General features: G+C 35.1%; 1 long non-coding RNA gene across 1 annotated transcript in view; it reads right to left on the bottom strand.

Moving 5' to 3' along the window:
- The window catches only part of LOC141553716 (uncharacterized), a 62571-nt gene extending 37680 nt beyond the window's left edge, over positions 1–24891 (bottom strand). Inside the window, exons 1-2 of the long non-coding RNA XR_012485601.1 lie at positions 24424–24891; positions 11281–11372 (exon numbers count right to left, since the gene is read on the bottom strand). This is a non-coding gene — a long non-coding RNA (uncharacterized LOC141553716). The remainder of the gene's footprint in view (positions 1–11280; positions 11373–24423) is intronic.
- Positions 24892–26120: the final 1229 nt, after the last annotated feature.

Here is a 26120-nt window from a genome sequence, read left to right as displayed (position 1 = left end):
GGCCACAAAAAACCCAATCCACAGCAAAGACTAACTGAGGCAGAGGTCTGAGCATGATTAAGGGAGACCAGTGGTTGCTAACCAATTGAATCCAAGGTCTTCCTCACTGTCAAGGATCCCTCTGCTCATCAACTGAGTGACTTTATAAATCTTGGAAGAGCACTAAAAGTAGAATGATGCAATGCAATTCATGATTGGCCATCTGATTCAGGGAGAGGAGGACCTCCTATGAGATAATAAGAGAGATGTCCATTAATCACTACTACTTTGTCAGAAGTATTTTGGGACTTTCCACAGGCTATTGTTGTATCAGTGGTATTCACAGGTTGTAGTAACACTCAAGACAAAGGGCAAGGAAAATAAAATAAGGTTTCTCAGCATAATTCTCTCATAGGAGTAGAGGGCTAGTGCTAACAAAGAAAATTCTTTTTTTTTTTTTTTAATAGTTTTTATTTACCAGATATATGCATGGGTAATTTTACAATATTGACAATTGCCAAACTTTTTGTTCTAATTTTTCTCCTCCTTCCCCCCATCCAGATGGCAGGTTGACCAATACATGTTAAAATTGTTAAAGTATAAATTAAATACAATAGATGTATACATGTTTAAAAAGTTGTTTTGCTGTACAAAAAGAATCGGACTTTGAAATAGTGTACAATTAGCCTGTGAAGGAAATAAAAAATGCAAGAGGACAAAAATAGAGGGATTGGGAATTCTATGTAGTGGTTCATTGTAATCTCCCAGAGTTCTTTCACTGGGTGTAGCTGGTTCATTGGAACTGCTTTGGTTCATCTCATTGTTGAAGAGGGCCACGTCCATCAGAATTGATCATTGTTGTTGAAGTGTATAATGATCTCCTGGTTCTGCTCATTTCACTCAGCATCAGTTCATATAAGTCTCTCCAGGCCTCTCTGAAATCATCCAGTTGGTCATTTCTTACAGAACAATAATATTCCATAACATTCATATACCACAATTTGTTCAGCCATTCTCCAATTGATGGGCATCCATTCTGTTTCCAGTTTCTGGCCACCACAAAGAGGGCTCCCACAAACATTCTTGCACATACAGGTCCTTCTTTAAGATCTCTTTGGGATATAAGCCCAGTAGTAACACTGCTGGATCAAAGGGTGTGCACAGTTTGATAACTTTTTGGGCATAATTCCGAATTGCTCTCCAGAATGGCTGGATGTATTCACAATTCCACCAACAATGTATCAGTGTCCCTATTTTCTTTCCCACATCCCCTCCAACATTGCACATTATCTTTCCCTGTCATTCTAGCCAATCTGACAGGTGTGTAGTGGTATCTCAGGGTTGTCTTAATTTGCATTTCTCTGATTAATAATGACTTGGAGCATCTTTTCATATGGCTAGAAATAGTTTCAATTTCTTCATCTGAGAATTGTCTGTTCATCTTCTTTGACCATTTATCAATTAGAGAATGGCTTGATTTCTTATAAAGTAAGAGTCAATTCTCTATATACATATATAAAATGAGGCTTTTATCGGAATCTTTGACTATAAAAAAAGTTTTCCCAGTTTATTGTTTCCCTTCTAATCTTATCTGCATTAGTTTTATTTGTACAAAAACTTTTCAATTTGATATAATCAAAGTTTTCTACTTTGTGATCAATGACAATCTCTAGTTCTTTGGTCATAAATCCTTCCTCTTCCACAGGTCTGAGAGATAAACTATCCTATGTTCCTCTAATTTATTTATAATCTCAATCTTTATGCCTAGGTCATGAACCCTATTGCCCTGATTTTGGTGTACAATGTTAAGTGTGAGTCAATGCCTAGTTTCTGCCATATTAATTTCCAATTTTCCCAGCAACTTTTGTCAAACATTGAGTTCTTATTCCAAAAGCTGGGGTCCTTGGGTTTGTCAAACACTAGATTATTAAAGTTATTCATTATTTTGTCCTTTGGACCTAACCTATTCCACTAATCAACTAGTCTATTTCTTGGCCAATACCAAATGGTTTTGGTAACTGCTGCTTTATAATATAAATTTAGATCAGGTACAGCTAGGCCACCTTCATTTGATTTTTTTTTTTATTAATTCCCTTGAAATTTTTGACCTTTTGTTTTTCCATATGAACTTTGTTATTATTTTTTCTAGGTCATTAAAATAGTTTTTTGGGAGTCTGATTGGCATATCACTAAATAAATAGATTAGTTTAGGTATTATTGTCATCTTTATTATATTTGTTCACCCTATCCAAGAGCATTTAATATTTTTCCAATTGGTTAGATCACACAGCAAATTCTTAATACAGATTAATATAAATCTTTTTAACAGACCTAGCTTATACAATACAAATCTATTCCATAAATTAAATAAAAGCAATATTGTCATCAGTATATGGTGAGTTAATTAATTTTTCCCTATATAACTCTTATTATATAGCATTAACTAAATCAAACTTAAATTCTATACCATTTAACTTATTAATCCAATCATGGTAGCTAGTAACTCACTAAATTGAATTAACTGAATAGGGATATCAAAATTATTTTCACACAATGTGTGTTAGTCTATGAAGAACTACTCCAGCTTAGTTCATAGAGACTCATTATCCATCAGGTATTGAAACATTTTGGCCATAATAACTTAGTAAACTACATATTAACATATGAAGAGGTTATAATCTGAATAAAGATTGTGGAGGTTCCCACCCAAATAATGAATCTTTTATGTACTACAGTAAATGTCCTAAACAATGAACTAAGTATTATACAGGCTTAAATACAGACTTACTTCCTATAGAATATATATTTTCTATATGGGGTGCAGGGGGTGTTCAGGAAGACTAGCATTTCCAGTATGAAGACTTACTGAGCCCTTTTCAGAACTGCTCATCTGATTCTCCCAACTCTCACCTGTGGCTCCAAGAAGCTGTAGCATACACATCCTAGTAAATTGTCTTGGCAGGTGGACTAAACAGATTGAGGGTAACTGACAGGTTTCAATACTGTTCACGAATTAGGGGAATGTCTACTCAAAGCATGTGAAGACTTTTCCAGGTCAAATGAGCATATGAGAACAATTTGTTCCAACAGCCATAAAGGCAGCTTAAATAAGGGCTATGGAGTGCTTAGAGCTTGGTCAGGCTGGTAAGTCATCAAAGTCATCCACAGAAGTCCAGACTATTGCCAGTTATCCTGACTTTTATCTTGCCACTGTACTTTGGTGACTCAGGAAGAGAGAAGGAGGCTAAAGACTTTGTGCAACTTTGCCCTATTTGAATCCAGTTCATGCACAAGTCAAGATATCATCTGTTGAATGTTGGAGGGGACATGGGAAAACTGGGACACCGATACATTGTTGGTGGAGTTGTGAAAGAATCCAGCCATTCTGGAGAGCAATTTGGAACTATGCCCAAAAAGTTATCAAACTGTGCATACCTTTTGACCCAGCCGTACTACTACTGGGCTTATATCCCAAAGAAATACTAAAGAAGGGAAAGGGACCTGCATGTGCCAAAATGTTTGTGGCAGCTCTTTTTGTTGTAGCGAGAAACTGGAAGTTGAATGGATGCCCATCAATTGGAGAATGGTTGGGTAAATTATGGTATATGAAGATTATGGAATATTATTGCTCTCTAAGAAATGACCAGCAGGAGGAATACAGAGAGGCTTGGAGAGACTTACATCAACTGATGCTGAGTGAAATGAATAGAACCAGAAGATCGCTGTACACTTCAATGCTGTATGAAGATATATTCTGATGGAAGTGGATATCTTCAGCCTAAAGAAGATCCAACTCACTTCCAGTTGATCAATGATGGACAGAAATAACTACACCCAGAGATGGAACACTGGGAAGTGAATGTAAATTGTTAGCACTACTGTCTATTTACCCAGGTTACTTATACCTTCGGAATCTAATACTTAATGTGCAACAAGAAAATGGGATTTACACACATATATTATATCTAGGTTTTATTGTAACACATGTAAAATGTATGAGATTGCCTGTCATCAGGGGGAGGGAGTGGAGGGAGGGGCGGATAATTTGGAAAAATGAATACAAGGGATAATATTATTTAAAAAAATTACTCATGCATAAAAAAGTATACATATTTTTAAAATGAAATAAAATACTTATGTAGGAAAAAATGGGAAAATTAACATTTATTATACTTCAATATAACTGATTTGTGTTCCTAAGCATTTTATTTTATTTTATGCATTTGAAAAAAATTATTTTGTAATCCTTAGGCTTCACTAAACTGCCATAAAGGGGATCAGAATATATAAAGTTTAAAACTCCTAATTTAGTCCAACCCCAATTTGAAGTATGAATGCATTCTGCAGTTCTATACAAGTGGTTATCTATTCTAAAGATCTCTGGTCATAGAGAACTCACTATCTCCCATATGGCTCTCTTCCATTTTAGGACGCCTTACTAAAGTTCTTGTGAGGAAATTGCTTTATAAACTTTAAAGAGCCATAAAAAATGCAGTGGCGGGGTTTTGGTTTTTTTTGTTGTTGGTTTTTTTTTTTTTTTTCATATAATAAGGCAAAAATCCACTTCTCTGTTCCTTTGAAAACTAAGTGTTACAATAGATAAAGTGTGGTACTTGGAGCCAAGAAAACCAGAGATCAAATGCTACTTCAGACATTGAATAACCAAGTGACCCTGCCTCATTCTCTCTCAACCCCAGCTTCCTCATCTGTAAAATGTAAATAATAGTATCTGTCTGATAAGTTGTTGTGAAGTTCCAATGGGTTAAACATATATAAAGTTCTTTGCAACCTTAAAGTATTTTATAAATATTAGCTATTATTTCATCTAAGTTCCATGTGGAACAAATTTAATCCCTTTCCCAAGTAATGATCCTTCAAAAATTATCAGCTTCTTCCAAAGTCTTCTTCCCATGTCCTTATGATGTATCATACTCTCATTACTTGTTCACCTTCTTCTGAACCTATTAGGGTCCCATAACTTCCCAACACAGGCATGGCAGAAAAATAAATGGGGAAAGATTCAGGTGTTGGCAAGAACTAAGCTCCTGATGACATTATGAAAGAGTTGTTATCACTTTAAATGTTCATGGTCTCTATGTTCAAGACTTTGGAAGCTTACAGGAAGGTCCCATACATGAGACCTCCTCAAACATACAGATCCATTCTAAACCAAAAATATACAGGAAGGAGAAAAGTCACTTAAGAACATCAACCCTTCAGGCCTACACTATTCTGCCATAAAGAAATCTCACCAGGCACTCTTCCTCATCCCACTCCTTCAAAAACAAGCTGCCACATAAAGTAGAATAGGACAATATATGAGATTCTTCCCCTTTTCTTTGGAGTTTTGGTATGTATGCAAGGGTTGAGATATTACACAACATTCTCCAATAAAAAAAAACCTGGAACATTTGCTCACATTGAATTCTATGATATCCATCTTATTCCCCATAAATTCTCAAAGGTCACTATTAATAACACTTTCCCTCTTGCTCAAGGACTGATGCTCAAATCAATAGTAAGTACTTCTGCTATTGATAAGTGAGTAACAATCTATTCTCATACGGTTCCCCTTATCATCCCTGTGACTTAACCTACTCTGCCTAAGCAGAAACGTTCCTTTTCTCATTGTCTTTCTCCCTAACTTTCTTCTCCAAGCCCCTCTAACTACCCTAATTTTCTTGAGGGCACCATCAAGCTTTTAGTTATAGAGATTTATTATTCTCTTCCATATCCCTCACTTTTCACATCCAATAAATTGTCCATTTTTATCTATTCTACTACCACAATATATCTTCTTGTTCTTCCCTCAGCTCATACAGCCATCACCCTAGTTCAGGCATTCACAAACTTGTGCCTTTTCTTTTTCTGTAGCTTCCTGATTGGTCTCCCTGACTCTAGTCTCTCCTCTCTCCAATTCATCTTCCACACAATAGACAAATTGATATTTCTTAAACACAAGTCTAACTTGTTAACTCCCTTGCTCAAGAACATCTAGTATCTCCCTCTTGTCTCCATGAAGAAAACACAAACTCTTCTTCTTGTTTGGTTCTTCAAAAGCTGGTTCCAACCCATCTTCCCAGGATTATTACACATTTCTCTCCTCACCACATTTTACATTCCAGACAAACCAACTAGCCTGCTGTTTTCTGTACATAACATTTATCTCCTGTCGCTTTGAACAGACTGTTCTTCTATTTGCTGTCCAATAAAAGGATCAAGATGCTATGCTTGGAATGTATTCTCTCCTTGTCTCTCTCTCTCTCTCAAGCTAATTTTGACTTTCTTTAAGGTTCATCTTAAAGGCCATCTCCTATATGAATACTATCTTGATCTACCTCATCATCCCTTATTAAAGCTCTCTCTCCTCCATAAAAATTATTTTGTATATGTATATATAAACATATATACATGCACATACAGATATGTATCTGTGTATATACATATATATGCATATGCACATGCATATATAACACAGTATTTAATTTTCTATGTAAATATTGCTTCTCCTATAATAGATAGAATATAATAGAATATAAGATAGTACTTATAATAATAATAGCTACTATCCACTATGTGCCAGGCACTGTGCTAAGCACTACACAAATATTTCATTTGATCCTCACAGTTACCTGGAAGGTAAGTGCTAACACTATTCCCATTTTATAGTTGGAGAAACTGAAGCAGATGACAGCTGAGCAACTTGTCCAAGATCATACTGCTAGAGGCCACATATGACTCAAGTCTTCCTGACTCCAGGTCCACTTCACCACTTAATTGTCATAGCACATAGAGGCTGTTTAAGTACTTGTTGACATAATTACTGGGAGTATAAAAAAAGGGGAGTTGGAGAAGGGGGGTATTCTCCTGCACACACATCTGTTGTTGTTTACCCTCACTACATACATCAGTATAATCCCACTGCCCCTCTTATTGGATTGTGATAAGTAATCAATAAAAGTAGAATAAAGGAAAAACTTCTAAGCAGCCTTGAAGACCCAACTGAGGAACTAAGTATCAGCATCATGATTCTATTGTGAGTGGAATCACTTTGGTTTGGTGATTTTTGTTTTTCCAGTGAAATTTGGCCTGGCTCAAGGTCTTGCCTCTGCTTTGTTTCTTCCCAACAGTCTAAGAGGGTTCAATATTCATAGGGATGAATCCTTTCTACCTTCAAATAGCTCAACTCCTCCATTCCAGCCACATGCTGTAGACCATAATTCACCACCTCCAAAATCCTGAACTTTGAGATTCTGTTTTATGACCATAATTACCTATATTTTTACATCTCAGAATCCTTTATGAATACTTAATCTGCTTTGTGCCCATAGAGTGAGCCTCACCCTGTCCTTCAATCCACTCTCATAGTCTCTTGGCTGCTCTGCCCATAGCACTGAAATGACTCTCACTGCCTAGTTGCTAAAAACCATTGTATAGAAGAAAGACCATTGAATTTAGATTCAAAAAAACTTGTACTGATATCCTGTCTTTGATTCTACTTGTGTGACTTTTTGTGCAAGTGGCTTCATCTCTGCATCTCAGTTTTCTGTCTATATATAAAAAAGATGGGGGGGAGGAAGGAGGGTACTTAAGGACCAATTAGAGCATCTTTAAGGTCCCTTCCATAGCTAGATCCTATGAACCTATAAACCTATTGATTATAATTTAAGGTCTTCCACATTCTGGCATTACCACACTATTCATCAGTAGCAGCAATAGCAGCATTTATTAAGAACTTACTTAAGGATGGAGAAGCAGGAAAGGCTTCTCTGTTAACAGAAGAGGGATTTAAGCTAAGGCTTGAAAGCAGCCAAAAAGCCAGGAGGAGAGAGTGAGGAGAGAGAATATTTCATATATAGTGGACAGTTAGTAAAAAGTCACAAAATGGAGTGTTAAGATAGACAAAAAGCAGCAAGACCAATTTCATTAAATTATGAAGTATGTAAAGGGAATGAGAGTATAAAACTGCAAACATAGAAAGTGACTGGGTTATAAAGGGCTTTAAAAGCCAGAGACTGGGTCATGGAGTTAACAGAGAACCACTGAAGTTTAAGGGAGGATGTAGGGGAGGAAAGTGAAATGGTCAAGCTAGTACTTTAGTAAGATCATTTATCTAGACTTATCTCACATTACGCCCTCCATAGACTCTGCACTCTTAATTATATGGGCCTTACTTCCATTCCTTACTCACATAACATTCTCTAATATCTATGCCTTTTTTTCAATTTCCTATACTTAGAATGCTCCTCACCTCATCCTTACTTATTGAAAATTCTTTCAGCCTTTAAAATATACCTCAAATGGCTCTTGTTTGTAAAGTCTTCTGGGATCCCTTCTTATTACTCATTCAGAAGTTGATTTTTTTGTTTGTTTGTTTTGTTTTTTAATTATCTTTCCTTCTTGGACTCTCAAAAATCATTCTGTTTAAACTTCTTATGAACAAAACAGTTTCTACCTTGTTTTATAATTATTTGGAAATGAGTTGGATCTCCCACTAAATTTTAAGTTCCATAGGAGCAGGGATTTCATCTCTCCTTCACACATATCCCAACACATACTAGTATAGCATTCTGTGCATTGTAGGTACCTAATGAATTGAATTAATGAATTAAGAAGATTAGTTAGGGGTATATAGATCTCAGTATCTATCAGCAATCCACTGCCTGGTGAGGAAATGTTTTATTCTTTTTCTCAGGTCATGCTATTCATCTTTACTTTCCTTTTGTCCCCATTTTTATTTCAGGTATTTCAGATTTTTTTACATATAGAACTTCATAAACTTAATTTCTAAGAGCCAATACTTCCTCACCCTTATCAGAATACTGAGATCTATATGATTCTAATCACATGAAAAATACTCTGAATTCACTGGCAAACAGGAACAGATAACATTTTTGATATCTGTAGAAATAGTTATGTTGATAATTCTAGCGATAGTACCACTTTAAATTTTCTAGTCATGCTTATTCAATAACAGAGAAATTATGCATTTGTTACTTTAAAAAAACAAAAAACAAAACCCTGGGCTTTGATATTTGCACCAAGAATTTTGTTATTGATAATAACAACTTTCCAGAATACACAGTTCTCTAATGCCTGACATGCTATAAAACTGCCACTATGATTTTATTTCCAGTAGAGAGAGAATTGGTGGGGAGGGCAAAAGGGGTAGGAAGAGATAGAAAGGAAGGTATTTGACATTCTTCCAGGATTTGCAGCTTTTAATGGCTTGAAAACTAACTGAGTGACAGGCAGATGTTCTTGGGCTGCTCAAGAGGTGACAAGACTAAAATAGGAATCATAGACATTGACAAAACAGTCCCTTTAATAATCAAAAGCCTTTCTCTTCAGAGTGATTCCTACCCATTGGTTCCTGATGTGGAGATACTATTTTATCTGCCTGGATGCAGACCTAGTCATTTATTATGACAGCACTATCATATTAATCCTGAAGCCACTGATCATTGCTTAGAAAGGAGAAATCACCCTGAAAATTTGCCTTTGAATAGTCGATGAGTGGCACATTATAGAGTCCACTAGGCTAGACTCTGGGGCTTTGTTTTTATACTCAATTGAATGGACCATTTGCAGGTCAATCTTTGAGTTATGAATGTATCTGATCACTAAACACCTGACACAATTTGCTTGGTAAAATGTCTGGAACAACCAGAGAATAAACACTATAAATCTGATCAAGTATTTGGCAGTTCTGTATTCTGTTCAATGAATGATCATTCTGGCAGAAACTTTATCAAGCAAACTCTGGTTGATTCAATGATTTAAGTAGCAAGAGTAAAGAGTTAACAGATGGATAGACTAAGTATGGCACCATATCCAAGATATGGCCTCTAACGCAATGGATAGATCCTCTTTGGAGGGATCTATAGGGATACAAACAAAAACCATAGAGAATGAGGAGGGAACAATAGGTTGTATGCATGTAAGAGTTAAAGCATCAAGCTAACAACTAAAACACTTTATTTCTCTTTCCAGTCTTGCCATTGCTCTGGGTTTTTAAGTATTTATTGTCTCTCTCTCCTTCCAAAAATGCCAATGACAGGTATGTCTTAAGGAAAGTCAACATTTAAAAAGGAAAAAAAAAAAAAACTTAAGACAAAAGACAAATAAATGTTGATTACTTGCTTTACAAGTTTTTTTTGTTTTTTTTACTTTAAAAAATAATCACCATCGGTTACAGCAAATAGCCTCTTCCTATAGTATGTTTAAAATAATATTAATCAGAGAAATGAAATCAAAATTATGAGCTTTTTTTTTAACCTCACATTCATAGATTGAAAAAGTTAAAAAAAAAAAAACTTCAAAGGACTAATAGTGACACGTGCTTCAGATCTCTCAAGAGAAAAATAGTAGAATATAATTGTAGAATGTATATTTGTTTAAGTTAACTTAAGGGCAGGACAGGGAAGGAAAGGGTATTTTTTTTCCTGCAAGGAAGAGTTAGATGAAATGACCAATTTTGACTCCAGAAGACTGCTTGATGAAATGAATTCTGTAGTAAATGAACTTCAATTCAGTTCAGTTGTGAAATGAAGTAACTACTATCAAATCTGTTCAATCAGTCAATAAATATTAATTATGCACCTACTGTGTTTTACTGTTACTCTTCTAAGCACTGGAAATACAAATGAAAATAAACATATAGTGCCTAATTATAAAAGCTAGAGGATTTTATATCTGATCTTAGAAGTAAAAGAATGATTGGAATACTTTAGGAAAGGGGAAAAACCTGGTCAGATCTGCATTTTAAGAGGATTACATTGGAAATCAAAAAGGGAAAATTCCTGTCTCAAGGAGTGTATATTTTGTTATAGAGATAGAATATGTATATTTGTAGATATAAAATAAAATAAGATGAGAATCAATATTGTAGTACACTCTTATCTTCCAATGTAGCTAATGAGAATTCTCTAAACAGTACACTTTGGAGTCTCTTAACTGAAAAACACAAGAGTTACACAACATTCTCTGCACAACACTTCAAGTCATAAATATCTACAGCATTTATTTTACAGAGTTGTTTTGAGGTTTAATTGAGATAGTGCATGTAAAATGCTTTGCATACCTTTTAAATGCTACATAAATAGCTTTTATTATAATTATCAATATGAAGTATGTTTGCCAGAATATAGATTTTTGTTTTTGTTTTCTATAATCTCTCTTTCCATTTTACTTTTTATGGATAAATTTCATGTACACTATTAAATGATTAGATTCTCATGTTGAAACATATAATAAAGAACAGATTCTATTTACTGAAAGGATACAGAAAATAAAACTCACCACTAGATGGCAACAACACAAATACATCAGTCATGTCCATGGTAACTTGGCATTAGCAAAGAAATATTCTTGACAGGTAACCAGGGAGATGACTGAAAATATAGCAAAGTAGAAACAAGGAGCTAGTGAGATAGCATCAAACAATAATTTTTTAAAATACAGTTATGATGGAAACAAAATTAAGATTATCAACTAGGCAGGAATTAGAAGTAATTCTGAAGAGGAACAGAAAAGAAGGTACAACAAGAAATTTGGTTTTACACACATATATTGTATCTAGGATATACTGTAACACATTTATTATATATTGGATTGCCTGTCATCTAGGGGAGGGAGTAGAGGAGGGAGGGGAAAATTTGGAAAAGTGAATACAAGGGATAATGTTGTAAAAAAAAAAAAAATTACCAATACATATGTACTGTCAAAAAAATTATAATTATAAAATTAATAAATTAAAAAAAAACCGAGTTGATCAAACAATTACAATACCAGATCTCATTTTGGGCATTCATAAAATTTAACACTGTCAAAAAAATTAAAAGAAAAAAAAAAAGAAAAAAAGAAAAGAAAAGAAGGTACAATAGAAGAAAAAAAAGTCTATAATCCAAAGAATGAATGAGAGGAGGTTGTAAGAGAAACAAAGACCCAGAGAACAATAGATTTGGGGAACAATGGACCAGGAAACATGCCATATGTTTACTGTTCCTAACCTCTAAGCAGAACTTTTCAAGGGCTCTATTCCCTCTAATCTACTTCCCTTGCCACTTTCTCAGGCCTCTCTAGTTGCTGTAAATTCAAAGAAGATGAGGGAAGGCCAGCTAGGTGGGTCAATTGGCTAAATTCTAAACAAATATTAGCTATTTTGTTTCTGGACAATATTTTAAAGACAGAAACTACTGATCTATTCCTTTTATTCTTGCCCCTGAATTATTTATATGGTAACTTTGAGACTTTGAGCTTCATTATCCTTAACCTACACAGTATTTGGGTTTGTTGAGTGAGATCCTGAAGCTGTTTAAAGGGACACACATATTGAAAATACAAAGATTTGAAAAGAATTCTAAGGAATTTCTAACTCAAACTCAGATAGTTGGGGGAGAAGGGTAAGTATCAGTTGGAAAGCAGTGAAAACAATAGAAAGATTTTATATTTGTACTTTTCTGGTTGTCTCACTGGGTACAAATGTCATAGTCTAGGGGCTATGAAGATTTATAGATTTTTTAAAATCCTGTTTTAAAATTCAAAATTATCAAGAGTTGCAGTCCTAGCTATAGGTAAAAAAAAAGATGCAAATGACCTCAAGAATTAAAAAAAAAAAAAAAAAAAAAACCCTGAATACCAGCAGATGGCAGCAGAAAGTAATAGCAAATACCCCAGTTTGAAACTAAGGGATTAGCATTATACCCAGCTAAGAAAGAAGCTTTAACACCCAAGGGGAGCAGCAGAGTAACATAATACATCATAAGAAAACACTGATGGTTCTGCAACATCAGAAACATGAATTGTTCCAGCCTTGTGTGTACCTTCCTCTCACATGTCCTTCTGTGTGTCTTCCATACTTGTACCTAAGCCACATATTTACTCCACGTGTACCCTTTTCATGCATTCTGACTACATATGTTCTGTATCTGTAACCTCCATACACTTACTGGCCATGTCTGTTCTCTGCAGTTATGAATTCATTTATTCATTCATTTATTTAGATTTTTTTTTTGGACTATATAAAAGAGTTTTAATCACTGAATAGATGTGTCTGCAATCAAACTGAAACTCGCTGAAGACCTTAGCTTAAAAAGACCAAGGTCTCCCATCTTATCCAGAGCCATTTCCAGTCATCTCCTGTCTATATCTTGCCACTGGACTCAGATGTCTCTGGAGGAGAAGTGAGGCAGGTGACCTTGTCCAGCCCTCCATCACTTAAACCCAGTTCACTTGCATGTTACAGCATCCCCTCCCCAATGTCAGGGTGTTCTTCCAGAACTAAGGACAAACAACAACAACAATTCTTTTACCAGGGTTATGGAAATGTATGATAGAAAGTAGGAACTAAAGCTTAGGGAGAGTGTGTGTGTGTGTGTGTGTGTGTGTGTGTGTGCCCGCTAATCACAGAGCATTTGAATGTTTACTATTTACATAGTATCTTAGGAATTGTAGGGAAGAAGAAGAGTCATTATATGACATGTTTCAGATTACAATAAACAAGGAGAGATAATTTAAAGGATATCATCAAGAATTGTATAATTATAAGACTAATCATGGGGCAAGAACAAGAAATTGATGGATTGGCCATGCTCTTTTCTGGTATTCTCATCATGTCAAGAAAAAAGGGAATGAGGTCAATGAGGTAAACATCCTCTTTTGAACTTGCAGTTAGATATGAGTAAGGATTAAGTAAGATAAACAAGTATAGATGGTTATGATGTGTATTATTGCAGGGAAAACCTGCATCTGTGAGATTACTAGAGTGTGGTAGTACATTTCAGATATAAAATAAACGTTAAAAAAAAAACCCACATACAATGTGTTACTAATAAAACATTATATAGCCACATCCAATTAGGATAAATAATGAGTCCTGTGAATTTGTTAAATTATTCAAATTTTCACTGCATATTTCCAGTGGGTTAGAATCAGTTACCATATTTTACATAATTATAACTTTAAATAATAAAAATTGGAATATATGTGACCAATTAGGGGGAGTTCATTATTTGTATTAATCAAGACTTACCTACCTGTTTTTCAAACTAGTTTATAAGAATAATGACAACTAATAAAGAGATCCTATATTTTTGGACAAAACTAGAATCTCATCATTGTGGATACTCCATTTGATGATACAGATTGCAGTCCATCTATACCTAACCACCTTGTGCAATCCAAATCCTTGCCCCATGGCAAATTCTCCACATGGGCTCTTCCCAATGTGCTGAAGGCCTTCCTCAGGAATTCATGACATAGGGTATTTGACTGTTAGAAAAGTTCAAATTATTCAAACATTTTCAATTAATTACACAATACTACACCCTTGAGGATGGATATCATCATTATGTTTCATTTCATTGTTATTTTATAGCTGCTATTAACCACCATGAGAAACACATAACGGTAAGTATATAAGGAAATGTTACAGAATATTAGCCATGGTCATTATCCAATACTTGGAAAGTAGGACAACCCTTTTTAAAAGCCCACCAACTAACATTAGTAATTAAAGACTCTCAAAATACCACTGCATAATTTAAATGCAATAAGTCTGAGATGTCTTCAGCTGATTACTTCAAATGTACAGCAGTTTTACAACCCAGGGTAAAGAGTGTAATAGAAATAAATGGGACTAAACATTTTATTCTTTCCAAGTGAAATTAAAAAATTTTCCTATAACTGAAAGATATTAAGAAAATCTATATTTTATAGAAAGGATCATGAATAGTAAAATGTACTTGTTCATTTGTGTCTAACTCTTTGTGATCCCATTTGAAGTTTTATTAAAAATTATATTGAAATGGCTTTCCATTTCCTACTCCAGCTCATTTGACACATGAAAAAACTAAGCAAACAGGGTTAAATGACTGGATCAGAATCACACAGCTAATAATTGTCTGAAACTAAATTTAAATTTAAGTCTTTCTGATCCAACTCTGACAAGTCTATCCACTATGCCACCTCACTGTTATAATTGTGATTACATGAAATTAAAAAGATTTTGCACAAATTAAATCAATGCATTCAAAATCAGAAGGAAAGCAGGAAATTGGGGAGAGGGATAACAACAAATTTGTCTTTTCATTAAGGTCTCATTCTTCAAATATATTGGAAACTGAGAGAAAAGAAAAAAAGAGAGGGAAGAAAGACAGTCATTCTCCAACTGGAAAATTATAAAAGGATATGAATAGGCAGTTCTTAGAAGAAATCAATGCTTTCCATAATCATTTAAAAATGCTCAAAATCACTATGGATTAGAGAATTGCACATTAAAACACCTGTAGGCACCACTTCACACTCATCAGATTAACTAACAGACAGAAAAGGAAAATGATAAATGCTGGAAGATATGTGGAAAAATAGATGTACTAATGCATTGTTGGTGAAGTTGTGAACTGGTCCAACCATTCCAGAAAACAATTTGGAACTATACCCTTTGATCGACTAGGTCTGTATCCCAAAGAGAGACCAAATAAAAAAATAAATAAAGGACCCCTATGAACAAAAATATTAATAGCAGCTCTTTTTATGCTGTAAAGAATTGGAAACTGAGGGAATGCCCATCAACTGGAGATGGGTTGAGCAAACTGTGGAATATGATTGTGATGGAATACTATTGTACTATAAGAAAGGATGAGCAGGATGGTTTCAGGAAAACCTGGAAAGACTTAAATGAACTAATACACAGTGAAATGAATAGAACCAGTAGAAGACTATACACAATAACACCAGTATTGTAATAATAATAATCAACTGAAAGATTTAGCTTATTCTGATCAAGACAATGATCCCACACATTCCAAAGGCCCCATGATGGAAAAAAAAACGCCATCCACCTTCTAAGAGAAAGCTGATCCTCTCTGAGCACACACTGAGGCACACTTTTTTTACTCTATTTTTTTTTTTAATTTTAGGATTTTTGTGGATATGTTTTCTTTTACATGTTTAATACAGAAATGTGTTTTTGCGTGACTTTACATTAATAATCATTATCATATTGTTTGCCTTCTCAGCCGGTTGAGGACTGGCTAGAGAGACAGATAATTTGGAGCTCAAAATTTCTAAAAATGAATGATAATTTTTATATGTAATTGCGAAGTGTTTGATAATATTTCCTATGTACCTATGGGTGTAGATATGTTTGTATACATGTGCATTTATGTAGGAAAAGACAAGGGGGATGATTCAGGAAAACCTGAATGAACTGATGGAGACTGAAGGAAGCAGAACCAGATCAGTGAATACAGTTAACTGCAAGGATCCGAGACAATTCTAAAGGGATCATGATGGAATTTTTTTTTTTTTTTTTTTACTTTTTCTTGCTTTTATTTTAGCACCATGGCTAACACAGAAATATGTTCTGTATGATTCTACATGTATAATTGATATAATTCTTGTCTTCCCAATGGATGGGGTGGGGTTTGAGGGAGGAAATTTGGAAGTCAAAAATCTCCTTAAAATGTATATTAAAAATACATTTTAAAAAAAATGGAATGTGGGGGGGAGATGCGTGGGTACGTGCGTGCGTGCGTGCGTGTGTGCGTGCGTGCGTGTGTATGTTTTACTGAGGTTACCAGAAAAGGAAGTGCGTAATGCAGGAAAACCACGCGAGTTCCAGACACTAGAGGGCAGCAGCTTGTCTCTTTCCAGGCCTCCCTTACGCGTTGCGGCAGAACGATCTTTTCCCTCAGCAACAGGTCACATGATCGGGACTAGGAGGGAGAAGAAAGGGGAAAATGGCGTCCGTCCGCTTTAGGAGGAGGCAGGAAGGGAAAACAAAAATCAGCCATCTTTGGTTATTTTTCTTCTTATTATTTATAATATTATTTACTTTTAATTAATTATCAATATTATTTATTTTTGGTTATCCCAATTATTATGATTTCGGGATTTCTCTTAAATTGCCATATGTATAGAGGAAATGCATATTAAAAAGAAGATAACATGCTGTATATATAGCTTCCTGAAGCTTTTTGTTCAAAGGACGACATGCAATATAAAATGGGAGAGAGAAGGGAGGGCTCGTTAATTGGGCAAATAGTGAAATGACTGGGTAGCCAGGAAGTCTTGTTTTTATTAAGTATATCCCCTAGTCGTCATTATTATCCTTGCCACCAGGGCTCAGGGTCCCTGGAGATGCATCCTCTGACCAACCCACACTTAACCTGGCTTCTGTTCCACTGGGGGAAAAACGTTCATCACGGACTTGCTTTCCCGTGCCTTCTATTTCTCTGCCTTTTTCTAATCAGGATCCTTTCCTCTTCCCCTGCTCTCTGCAACATCTGTACAAACCTGACAGACTGTGCATTTACCCAGAGGTTTTTATCCTGCGATTTGGGCGGAAGGGATTCATTCCCCAGTAAACAGAGCTGGGATATAGTTCCAATGTGGATCAAAAACACACCTTTTTCTCTTTCATATAGATTTATTTAGTTATAGATGAAATACATACTTTTCTACTCATTTTCAATATGGAGCTTAATTATTTCAGCTCATACAGATATAGAATAGAGTCAAAAACAAAGTCAAAAACAAATCTATTATCATGTTCAAATGAGTCTAAGATGGTGTTAGAAAAAAAAAAGTTTGGTTCTTAATAGTCAGGACTAGATTTAAGATGCAGACTTTGACAGTCACTGGCTTTAATTCATTCCCAAAATAAAGGTAGTTGTGAGCTGTGATATAAATTACTTTAAGCAGAAAATATAAACCTGCCTCAACTACGTAAATAAAACCAGCAAAGGCAAAATTAATCGAAGGCCCATGTTCATGTGGCATTAACCAAGATCAAAGCTTCTCTCCCGGACCTGTGTGCCAAATTCCAGTTCTATGGATAAAGTAGAAGGAATCCGTTCACGGACTGTAGCCTGAGAATTTTTCCCTATTTTTATTAATCTCAATCTTTTAGGTGGAGGACTAGCAGGAATTTGTAAAACAGTTTTAGTAAGCCAGACTGCTCTAATTGCAACATATTTGAAATAAAATACTGCCGATTAGATATGTGTTTGTGGTATTATATGTAGCTAGAACTGGAGCTGACAGCCACAGCTTTCTCTTTTTAGAAGACTGTTTAAGTCCCTGCCTGCTCACTGGTGAGACCTTAGGCAAGTCATTGAAAATTAGTAGTAATTACTCAGCCTAAAACCGGTTTCTCAGAGGTTTCCGGAACTTTAATTAATGACTACTTGCAAAAATGCAGGGAGATTCCAAGATAAAAGAGACTATGGAATGACAAAGCCACACTTAGAGAATAATGCTGTCTCAAGGACTAAGCTTAAAAGGAGTGTCTGGTTCCCACCCTCTAACAGGTATTTTTAACTCCTACATCACAATCAAAACCTCATAGTTACTCTTTTCCCTAGTAGACAATAAACCTATCATGTGACCAGAATTAGATAAATGAGGACTTCTCTGAAGTCTAAAACTTAGGTCTTTGACCCAAAAGGAAGGAGCTTAGAGAATTCCTCTTCTCCTTGATTATTTTTCCCTTTTAAGATAGCATGTAAAGGTCAGGACTGTACTTACTAGAAGAAAAGTCCACCTAGGATGGTCAAAGATGCTCCCTTCCCCCACCAAGGAAAATAAGTTAATGCTTTCAAACCGTTCTCTATCAAGAACCTCATCTTTATTGTTCTTATATCATCCCCGACTATCATCTTTAGTGATGGGTGCCTCAGCTTTTACTTAATTTTTACTTCATTTTGGCTAAAATGCCTGAGAACTTTTTTCTTCATATTCAACTAAAACAGAAAAACAATCATTTTTGATTGTTCCTCCATCTTTACTTTTCCAAGTTAAGCAACTTTTGATTTTCTATGCACTAGGTCTATTAATGCTGCCCATTATATTTATCAAAAATCTTTCTTGCCAGAACCTTTATTATTATCGCCCTACCCAAATCCCCTCTTTTTTGCTCTTGAGCCTCTGAACTCTTTGGTTTTTCCCATGTATTATAAGAATATTCTGATAGAGCACCAGCCTTGAATTTAGGAGGACCTGAGTTCAAATGTGGTCTCAGACACTTAACACTGCCTAGCTGTGTGACCCTGGGCAAGTCACTTAACCCCAGCCTCAGGAGGAAAAAAAAAAAAAAAGAATATTCTACTTGATTTTGTGTTCTCAGGTCTGTGTATAATAAATATTATAGCTAGGAATTAATATTTAGTTAACAAGTTTAAAAGTATAAGCCCACAAGAATTCTTCCAACTTTTAAAAATTTAACTAAATAAAAATGTCTTTGCTTTTTCATCTAGCAAATTCCCAGTATGATACATGATAAGCAAAATGCATTTTATTTTAGGGTATATTTCCAAATTGTACAACACTATTCAAACAAAGCCTGGCACATAATAGGAGCTTAAGAAATGTTATTGTCTGACTTAACAAACTCTGTTGTAGCTTCCACAATCTAATTGTTGAAATAATTCTTCTATCAGACAAATAACTTTAAATACATTTTTTTATGCATGAGAATATTTTGGTAACTATCTTTGACACTTAAAAAAATTAGTTGAAAATGTTGATATAATTTTACTAAAATGAACTGAAAGTATGAAGAGAAGGGTAAAGAGAAAGAAAATAGACAATTTTAAGGTTTCTTCCATGGCCTACTGAGAACTAACCAGAAAACTAGTTAACGTAATTTTTTTTTTGGTCCTGACCTGACTTCACTGATGAAGAGAACTACCATTAAAGAAACTCCAAATGCCAATTTAAATATATAACTGTTCTGCCAGTTATCAGTTTAGAGTATTTTCTGTGAAACTGAGAAGTTAAGTGACTTACCCAATGTCACTCTGCTAGCACATGTCAGAGGTGAGATTTCAACACAGGCACAATTCCAATCCTGGGTCTCTCTCTATTATTCAGAAAATTGCCTCAATGTGCTTAGTTGATTGCAAAATTGACCAAAAATTACTGTTACAACTTACACACACACACACACACACACACACACTCAAATGCCTTTTTTTGTTATTCTGAACTTGAAAAACATTAACAAATGAATATTTCCATATATACAGAAGAGAAAAAAGGCTATACGTGAAGCCCTAAATCTATCATTTTTAAAATTCAACATTCAAGTTTCAAAGCTGCTGTTTGTCTTTGTTTCCTACTAAACCACCTTCTGTTCTCTTTTTGTATATTTTTTAACATCTCTATCATTAGTCTAATCTCTACCTCCTAAATCCCTGCATATCCAAAAAACAAAACAAAAAAACAAAACCCATCCCTTATAACCACAAGCATAAAAAAGTTAACAAAACAAAATTCACACATCAGCCATGTCCAAAAATCTGTATCTCAGTCTAGGCCTCCAGTCTCCCATCTCTCTGTCAGATGCTGAGTAACATGTTTTGTTACAGGTCCTCTACAATTATGGTTAGTCAATGGCATCAATAAGTCTTTTGAAATGTATTTTCTTTACAATGTTGTTACTGTTTAAATAGTTCTCCTGTTTCTACAATCCTTTTCATTATTTCTTTTGGCACAATAGTTTTTTAAATCACAATTCACACATCATATTTTGTTCAGCTATTTCCTAACTGATGGGTACCTCTTTAGTACCTAAGTCTTTGTATAACAACTATATAGCTAATTTAAAATCACTACTGCTATAAATGATGACAAATTATATCTAAACCTTACTGAATACTCAAAATGAAAATAGACAAGAGTTTTGGCAAAACGTATCAAAATAAATGACGAAAACTATCTTTGCATGTATTTTTAAAATAAAAAGTTATTATTTTTAAAAATTAATATAAATTATTTTCTCATCCTAAAAGAATTTAAGATAAAACTTTTAGCTCTTAACTATCCTCATATATCTGGTAAGACCAGGTCTGGCATGGACACTACATTTTAGGCAATCTCACTTATCTTCTTGAGAAAGAAGTCTTGGCAGCTAAGTGAGGAAGAAATAGAAGGACTGTTAGACCTGGAAGTAAGAATATTCATCTTTCTGAGTTCAATTTTGATTTAACCCTGGGAAAGTCACTTCTTTTGCCTAAACTTCTTCGTCTGTGTAATGAGTTGGAGAAGGAAATGGCAAACCACTTCAGTATCTCTATCAAGAAAACCCCAAATGGGGTCTCAGAGTCTGAGAGGAGGGAAACAACAACTGAACAACAATAAAGAATGGAAGTCCTAGTTGTTTACAAAGAATCTCACCACTAGCCTAGATAGTCAGTTTATGAATTTGAACTCTAAGAATTGTAGGACAGCTGTTGGCATTCTGGAATTGTATTCTTTAAGGAAATCGTTCTTATCCTGTTCTGCTGCTTTTAGTCAACTCAAAAACTCAAAGTAAAGCTTTTCTAGAATTTCCAAAATATGTAACACTGATATCAATTCAGTATCTCCTGCATTGTAATGGATTTTTCGAAGCTTCACCTGGACTAGTATCAGATTAGAATTCATGTTATCAAAGATTCACTTTGATATTCTGAAAACAGCTCTAGGTTTTTGTTTTATCTTCCAGATTAAATAGCTGGTATCCAAAGCAGCAAATGGGATGAATATTTTATGTTTCAACCCTTTTAAGTGACAATAGACTTTGAATAGCTTTGGAAATTCCAACTCTTAGAAGCTTTTCTCCTAGGAGTTGATTTTTAAAATCCGCTTCCCACTAAGGAAGTAGGAGAGGTATAAGAATTTTAAAACAAGTTCCTTAGAAAATACTGCTTTGGGGGGACAGTTAAGTGGCACAATGGATAGAGCACTAGCCCTACAGTAAGAATAGAGCACTAGCCCTAAAGTGAGGAGACCTGAGTTCAAATTTGAACTCAGACACTTAATGCTTCCTGACTGTGTGACCCTGGGGCAAATCACTAATCCAATTGCCTCAGAAAAAAAAAAAAAAAAACGAAGGAAGGAAGGAGGGAAGGAGGGAAGGAGGGAGGGAGGAACAGAAGGAAGGAAGGAAGGAAGGAAGGAAGGAAGGAAGGAAGGAAGGAAGGAAGGAAGGAAAGAAGGAAGGAAGGAAGGAAGGAAGGAAGGAAGGAAGGAAGGAAGGAAGGAAGGAAGGAAGGAAGGAAGGAAGAAAGGAAATTAGGAAAGAAAGAGGGAGGGACGGAAGGAAGGAAATAAGGAAGGAAGGAAGAAAAAGAAAGAAAGAAAGAAAGAAAGAAAGAAAGAAAGAAAGAAAGAAAGAAAGAAAGAAAGAAAGAAAGAAAGAAAGAAAGAAAGAAAGAAAGAAAGAAAGAAAGAAAGAAAGAAAGAAAGAAGAGAGAAAGAAAAAAGAAAGGAAAGAAAGAGAAAGAAAGGAGAGAAAGAGAAAGAAAGGAAAGAAAGAGAAAGAAAGGAAGAAAGGAAGGAAGAAAAAGAAAGAAAGAAAAAAGAAAGGAAGAAAGGAAGGAAGGAAGGAAGGAAAAGAAAGAAAGAAAGAAAAAAGGAAGAAAGGAAGGAAGGAAGGAAGAAAAAGAAAAAGAAAGAAAGAAAGAAAGAAAGAAAGAAAGAAAGAAAGAAAGAAAGAAAGAAAGAAAGAAAGAAAGAAAGAAAGGAAGGAAGGAAGGAAGGAAGGAAGGAAGGAAGAAAGAAAGAAAGAAAGAAAGAAAGAAAGAAAGAAAGAAAGAAAGAAAGAAGAAAGAAAGAAAGAAAGAAAGAAAGAAAGAAAGAAAGAAAGACAAAGAAAGAAAGAAAGAAAGAAAAGAAAGAAAGAAAGAAAATAAATACTGCATTTCTATTCTCAGGTTCAGACATGAAAAGAATAGGAATCTCCCAGAGGCCTGCACTGGAGTCAAAAAAAAAGTCCTACTGGCTCCATCTAGGAGGGATATCTACTCTCTGCCACAGAGGTCATCTTTCTCCTGCTTAAGTTTTATGCAGATACTCCAAAGGTATACCTTTCCCTCCCTTCTAGAGAATCCAATGAAAAAGTCATTCAGCTTGTGAACTGATCCAACCATTCTGGAAAGCAATTTGGAACTATTTATAATCCAGCAGGGTCTCTACTGGACCTGTATCCCAAAGAGATTATAAAGGACGGTAAAGGACCCTCATGTGCAAAAAGCTCTTTTTGTGGTATCAAAGAATTAGAAAATTAATAGATGCCCATCAACTGGGGACTGGCTGAATAAATTATGGTATATGAAAGTAATGGAATATTATTGTTCTATAAGAAATAATGAGCAGGATGATTTCAGAAAAGCCTGGAAGCAAGCAGAACCAGGAAAACATTGTACACCGCAACAGCAAGATTATGTGATGATCATCTATGATAGACTTAATTCTTCTAAGAAATTCAATGATCCAAGGAAATTCCAATGAACTTTGGATGGAAAATGCCATCTACATACAGAGAGAGAACTATGGAGACAATGTAAATCAAAGCATGTTGTTTTCAGCCTTTTTTTCCTTTTTTTTCTTTCTCATGATTTTTTTCCTTTGGTTCTGATTTTTCTCTCCCAATATGAGTCATATGGATATATATTAAAAAAGAATAATATAAATAAATAAAGTAGTAAGTGGGAGGGGAATCTATCAACAAATATTTATTAAGTTATCTATTATGTGTTAGGAAATAGAGATGAAAAATTTTTTAAATGAGATACCTGTCATCCTCCAGAATCTTACATTCTATGAGAGAACAGGGAAGATAAATATTGTTGTATAAAAATAAATGCAAAGTGATTGTATGAATATTAATAATTGGGGGAATCCAAAACAATCTTTGAAAGTAAGTCAATTATGTGTCTGGTAATGAGTCTCCAAAGTTATGAACACAAAGATTGAAATGCAAGTCCTACTCTCAGGGAGGACCACTAGGTAGCACAGTGGATAGGGTGCTTGTCCTGGAGTCAGGCTGATTCATCTTCCTGAGTCACTTAGCTCTGACTTAGCTGTGTGACCCTGAGCAAGTCACTTAACTCATGTTTTTTCATCCATAAAATGAGCTGGAGAAGGAAATGGCAAACCACTCCAGTATCTCTGCCAAAAAAAAAAAACCTAAACTAGATCATAAAGACTGGACACAATTGAAATGACTGAACCTTTCAAAAAGAAAAAAAAAAACAAACAAACAAAAAAAAAAAAAACTCGCAGTCTACTGGAGATACAACGAGTAGACAAGATATAGAGAGGAGATAGAAATGGAGATGATCAACAAAGGGAAAACATTAGCATTAAGAGAGGAATTAAGAGGAAAGGCTTCTTGCAAAAGATGGAATTTTAGCTAAGACTAGAAGAAAGACAGGAAACAAAATAAGGAGAGAGAGAATTCCAGACATGGGATACAATCAGTGAAAATTCAGAATCAGTATACTGTTCACAAAACAGTAAGAAGAAAAATGTCTCTATATCAGGGAGTACATGGGGCAAAGGAAAGTATAAGAAAACCAGAACAGGGGAGGGGAGAGAGATTATGAAGCCTATTGAATGCTAAGCACAGGGGTTTACATTTGATCCAGAAAGGGATGAAGAAATACTGGATTTTACCTGAATCCGAGTGATAGGGTCAGATCTTCACTTTAGGAAAGGATTGTAATGGGGAGAGAGGTGAGGCAGGAAGATCAACCCTCAGGCTATTACTGGAGTGAGGTCAAAAGCAGAGAGGTTTTGGAGTCAAAGGAGGAATAAGAGCACATATGGAGATGTTACAAAGATAAGATTGGCCTAATCCACAATAGATTGGATGGGGAGTAGGGAGTGTGGGGAGGAAGAAAAGTGAAAGTGAAAAGAAAGAGCAAACCAAAAATGAGAGCTTGGGCAAAGCCAAGGAAGGAAGTAGAAGACAGAATGTAATGGATGGGGAAACAGTGAAAGAGACCAATTTAGTTACAACTAGAGTGATAAGAGTATGTGAGGGGAGAATAAAGTCCAGCCTGGAAAGAAGATAGGCTGGAGCCAGATCAAGAAAGGCTCAAATGAGTTTAAGAATAAAATCGAAAAACAATAACAATTAAAAAAAAAAAAAAAAAAAAAAACCCTCTTACAGTATTCATCTTGTCTTTCCACCAACATTCTAAATTTTTCAAGGGCAGGACCAAGAAAGAGCCTTATATATCCTTTTTTGTACATTGCACAATGCTGGAGCCACCCTTGGAACTCAAATTTGTTATTCTCATTTTTCTTTCTGTTTCCTCCTTGGAAAAATGAGGGGATTTACTGTAGATGATTGCTAAAGTCCCTCCCACCACCATTTTAAAGTTTTATGAATGGTACTTTTCTCTGACTTGACTGCATCTTACTACCCTCTATTCAGCTCATCGTAGTTCAGTCTTTGTTTAGTACTTAAAAGAAAACCTTCCGAGCTTTGTTTATGCCCTTTATTCTGAGTAGGTGAAGTCTAATAATTTAGAATTCACGTATTCAGTGTTACTGACTTGTATCAAACAGAGCCAGTTATGGCTCAGAGACAGTTACGTGGTGCAATGGAGCCTAGATCCTGGACCTACAGCCAGGAAAACCTGAGTTCTGACACGAACTGTGTGATTCTGGACAAGATACTTGGCCTCAGTTTGCCTCAGTTTTTCTCATCTGCAAAATAGGGATAATAATAATATCTACTTCCCAGGGTTGATGCAAAGATAATCTGACGTAGGAAATTGTAAAATATTTTGTACAGTGCCTGGCACATTTAAGGTGATATATATGAAAGTTATGATTATTACTACTGTTACTGTTGCAGATGCTTCTCCTACTACTCTTACTCCTGCCACTACCACTCCTAATACTCCTACCACGAAGTACCATATTTTTTTCAAAGGCCAAACCACCAAAACTATGTTGAAGCCATTTTACTCCCTCTGATCCACTGGTCAGACCCTTATACCTACTCCCTATCCTCAACATTTTCTTTTTTCCCCCCAACATTTTCAACAGAAAATTTTAGGATATACACTACCACCTTTCCATTTTACCTGTAAAATAACAAAACATCTTGAAAATAAAATTATTATTGCCATACAAATTAGTCTTTCTTTTGTTTCCTCCCTCAATTTCCCCACTTGCTGTTTTAAAATATGAGACCCAGTGTTGATTATTGGTCAGCCTCTTTGGCATCTCCAGTAGAACTAGAATTTTATCTGGAAAATCAGAAGAATATTTCCATCAAAGGACCCATCGTCCTGCTATATTTCTTGAAGAACCTGAAAAGCTGCCCGACAGTACAGCAATGTGGTACCACAAGAGCC

The sequence above is a fragment of the Sminthopsis crassicaudata genome, chromosome 2 (assembly GCF_048593235.1).
Source record: "Sminthopsis crassicaudata isolate SCR6 chromosome 2, ASM4859323v1, whole genome shotgun sequence".
NCBI classification, from domain to species: domain Eukaryota; kingdom Metazoa; phylum Chordata; class Mammalia; order Dasyuromorphia; family Dasyuridae; genus Sminthopsis; species Sminthopsis crassicaudata.
Note: the sequence above shows the minus strand (reverse complement) of the source record. Positions and strands in the feature narration are given on the sequence as shown.